General features: G+C 36.6%; 1 pseudogene; it reads right to left on the bottom strand.

The window, feature by feature from the left end:
• Positions 1-283: 283 nt before the first annotated feature.
• Positions 284-1046, bottom strand: LOC102873259 (annotated as a pseudogene).
• Between the last annotated feature and the right edge of the window lie 3818 nt (positions 1047-4864).

The following is a 4864-nucleotide window of genomic DNA, read 5'->3' on the forward strand; positions in this document are numbered from 1 at the left end:
ACAACAACAAAAAAAGAACAAAACAAAAAAAGCAAAAATGCTGGATCATTCCATGGTTCTGGTTAGTCTCAGAGCTTCAGGAAAGTTGCTTTAGTCAGCTTTCTCCTGGGGCTGCTGTAACCTAAAGTACTGAGGAATTCAAAATTCCCAGAAGCTATTTTTCAAAAAGTCATAAAGCAGAAAAAAAAATATCTTTCTGTCTGCAAAATCCAAATAGTGTTTTGAATCACTTCTTCCTAGGAACAAGCCGCTGGCGCTCAGGTGAGGAATGTGCTCAGATCATTCACTTCTGGCAATTCACCGCTCCACAGTGATATGGGATCTTGTGCTAGTCATCTTTAAAGTCAAACTTGTAGTGGCAACAGAACTCTTCTCCTTTCTGGATTCTCTGGTCAGAGCTGATGATAATTTTATGTCCTCTCTCAAAGTCACCACTTCAGCCACACAATTGAGTGCACACGAATGGTTGATACATCTTGTAGGCCCTCCTGTAAGTGTGGCATCGAGAACATGGGCTTTATCCATTCCAACCATGTACACACTGAGGTTCTGAAACTCATAATGTTTCTCTTTTCTATTTGCTACTTCATTGGAATAATAATTCCAATATATTCAATGACCGTGGGGTGTGTTTCTCAATGTCTCCAGCAGCATACTGATCCAGTCCCTGAATCCAAGAGTGGGCTAGATAAACATTGGATTTCCACTCTGTCTCATTTGTATGGTACTGGAATGGACAAACTGCTTACTGTGAAAAGTATTCAGTTCTCCAGTGACTGTGCTCTGAAATGACTTCGAGGTGCTGGTGCTGTTCAAAGTGTGTGGCCTCTTGACATGGGTACTCATTTTAGGTTCAGAACAAGCACAAACTTTGGGGTTAACAGCAAGAGGAAATTCATGAGAAGATTTTGACCGTATCAAAAGGTCTAGTTTTCACATGCCTCAACCCCAGGGTATGTGAGAAAAAAAGTCTGAAATGTTCCAGCTTTCCCCAGTATATTTAAAAGGAGAAGATCTGTTCTGTTTAACAGTCTGCAAATTAGCATGGTTAAGTGTTCTGGGATTCCCATTCTTCTCAGTTTGTTGTGATCTACACATTTGAATGCCTTTGCATAATCAAAGAAACACAGATAGATATTCCTCTGGTATTCCCTGCTTTCAGCCAAGATATATCTAACACTAGCTACAATATCCCTAGTACCACAACCCCTTCTAAACCCAGCCTGCACTACTGGCAGTTCTCTGTTGATGTGCTTTTCCAGTTGTTTTTGGATAATCTTCAGCAGGATCTTGTTTGAATGTGATATTAATGATAGTGTTAGATAATTTCCACACTCTGTTGGATCATCTTCTTTGGAACGGGAAAAAATATAGATCTTTTCTAGTCACTTGACCAAGTGGTTGTCCTCCAGAATTCTTGACACAACTTGGTGAGCATATCTAGGGCAGCATCCATTAGTTGAAATATGTCAGTTGGTATACCATCAATTCCTTGGGCCTTATTTTTTGCCAGTCCTTTCAAAGCAGCTTGAACTTCTTCCTTCATAGGCTCTTTCTCATTCATGTGTTGTTTCATGAAATCCTTCTGTGTCTGCCAATTCCTTTCAGTACAATGACTCTGTATATTCTTTTCAATTTTCTTTTAATGCTTCCTGGATCATTTAATATTCTGCCCAAAGCGAAGTTTATCTTGATTAGTGTTAGGCCATTACTGTTGTGTCTGTGTAAGATATTCATAGTTCTTATCTTTAATATGTTGTTGATTAGTTGACAGCTGGAAATGTTCATTCTATAGTGGGCCATTCACTCTATTGGAAGGCCTTTCTGGGAAAAATTGCCTTTTCTAAAGTCCTTCAGGTTTTCTCTGGTCTGCAATGCAGCCCTTATAGGAATTTTGCCTTATTGTAGTTCCCTCTCCCAAGTTCTATTCTCTTTTTTCTGCGGAGTGGTGCCAGACCCGGTACCATTTAGGCAGTTTCTGTCCAGAGGGGTTTCAAGTAAGCTATCTTTCTTGCAGCTCAGTGTGCCAGCTTAGAAGGCGAGTCTTTCCCCTGTTCTTAGCTCCCTTTGCTAAACTCTCTGCTGGAGAAGGAGAGGCAATTTCCTCTAGTCTCCTGTTTGGCCCATGGGATGGCCCTGAGGCATCAGGTGTCCCGAAATAGAGGGACTTTTCCCAGGAGAGTTTCAATTCCTTCTCCCTCCTGTGGGGAAGAGTGATAGATTTTTTTAAAATAGAATTGATTATTCTTCTGATTGTCATTTTTCATGTATATTTTCTCACACATGATCTTAATAATGAAACACCTTGGGAAAGCATTATTGCTTAGATTTTTCCAATACACTTTTTAGGATTGTTTTCTATAAACTTCCCCTATTCCATATATTTTTAAAACTGTTTTTTGTTACTTGAAACAATTTTTTATAGACATAAGGTAGCAAAGAAAATACATTTAATGGAAATACATTTAATGTAACTTCTACACAACTTCTCCTTATATTAATTTTTTCACCTAACCACAATGTAATCCTCTAAAATCAGATATTGCAATATGAGATATTATAATGTTACCAGACAAATTACAGAGTTGGCTGAATTTCAAGGATTTTTTTTTTTTTTACGAATATGTCACTTGTATTCTAGGCTCCAGTCTAGGAACTTAACATATTCAGTTGCCAATGTTACCCTAACGTCCTCTAAACTGTTATCATTGTTCGTGTATTTGATACTTTTAAAGATACTGATCAGGTACTTTGTAAAATATTCCTAAATTTTTGCTTTTCTGGAAAGCAATTGTAGCTGCCGCTTTTCTTGTGTATGTCTGACTGGCACAAAAGTTTCTGGCTCTGCAGGATGCAATTGTATTCTCTTTTTGCTGGTGGTAAGTTTCTCAAATTTTGCTATGGAATCTACTCAGATTAAAGGTAAGACTAATCAATCTCCTATAGATTAATATACCCTATTTGCATGCATCTGTCCATTCATATTGAAAAGTTAAACTCAACCAATGTATAAGAAGGACATTTTAAGCAATAAATCCTTGACACCAATTATATAATTTGTCCTGATTTAGGACAGTCTTGGTGACCTAATATAGTAAGTAGGGAGGGAACTCTAGTGGTTTAATGGTCAAGAGTTGTGCTGAAATTCAAAGGCACGGGGGTTCAATCCACCAGTAACTCCTTAGGAGAAAGATGGGTAATCTCCTTCTGAGAGATTTACAGCCTCTGAATACATGCTAGAGGATCAGTTATAAGTCACTTCTGACTAGATGGTACACAACAGCAAAAAGTGGGTGAGGAATTGTGATTCTAACTCAAAGGCAGGGGGTATGACTCTACCAGCTGCTCTGAAGGGCAATCTTCTGTGTAATTAACAATTTCTGAAAAATCCACTTGAGGGTCAATTATATGTTGATTCCTACTGTATGATAGTGAATTTGAATTTTAAATTCTGATTTCAGAGAGAGACTCAAATGTACACCCCAAAAAATATACCTAGATTTCCCAAATATATAAATCCTATGGAAACACAATGTCACATCTTTCCAATTGATCAATTAGTGGGTTCCAATTACTGAACTGTATTATCAGAATTCCTCTGAAATATACATTAATATATGAACAATTTGTATGTATGACAGTTAAATTATCTTTGATTTATATTGGAAATAGGCATCAGAAAAGATACCATTTTTAAGCCTTAATCCAGTTTATCCATTCAGTGAAGTTACTTTTTTCTGAAAAGATAATTTAATTGAATTTTTATAAAATATGATTTCTTATAATCTAAATATTTTTAATTTTGATGCATGTTATTTAAAAGCTTTCAAACATGTGCTATTCTTTTGGGGTCCAATTTGTTGTTTTTAGTACATCATGTTCTTATATTGGATGAAAAGTGAATTAATAGCAGTTTGTGCTATATTTCTTCCATGAATAAATCATAAGAATGATTCAGAATGGCAACTCATAACCTTATAGAAAGAACAAAATATTTCCAGTTAGAATTAAACTAGCTTGAACTTATGTATACACTTCTGATTTTTAGCAAGTTTAGTTACTGGACTGCTTATATACTGTTGATGTGTACCGTCGAGTTGGAACCAACCCATAGCTGACCCTCTGTGCGGGTTTTCAGAGACATTTAATCACATGGAAGGAGATTGCCCATCCTTCTCCCTTTGAGCAGCATTCCTTCAGGATTGCAGTGCAGCTTCTTGCCACTGGACCACTGGCCCTGCCTTATACTCTACTCCTTTTTATTATTGTCCTCATGCTTAGTACTGTCAATTCTAATTTATAGAAATAAAGTCAATATTAATTCACAGAAATCAGGTTTCTGATGCTATAAATCTTCAAACTTGTCATCTAAAGAAACGGGATCTCTTCAGTTTCTTCATCCATAAAACAGATATAATGGTGATACTCTATTTTTTGTGGGTGACATCAAATCAAATATGATTCCCAGTGACCTTATAAACTACAGTTCAAAATCTTACCTTATTCTGTGTCATTATTATGCTCTCCACCAAGTTCATCCCCGTTGTTACAGTCACATGTTGTTCCTTCACTGACTCTCTCTGTTTTCCAGTATGGTGCCTTTTTCCAATGATTGGTCACTCTGTATACCATTATTATTATCAGTATGTTATGGAATATAGAGTTCCTGGCATTGGTGCCTCATTAAAGTGGATTCACAATTGATGTTATAGAATGTTTTCTGTCTATACCTTTTCTATTTTCCATTCCAAAGAATTTCAATAATAACTCATCTACTCATTTAAAAAAAAATTAGCATGGAACTACTGTCTGACTCACAACAACCTTGTAAGTAGCGAAGAACTACCCTAAGGGTTTCTAAGGC

This window comes from Elephantulus edwardii, unplaced genomic scaffold (assembly GCF_000299155.1).
Source record: "Elephantulus edwardii isolate Elephantulus edwardi_28Jun2011 unplaced genomic scaffold, EleEdw1.0 scaffold00100, whole genome shotgun sequence".
Lineage (NCBI taxonomy): Eukaryota > Metazoa > Chordata > Mammalia > Macroscelidea > Macroscelididae > Elephantulus > Elephantulus edwardii.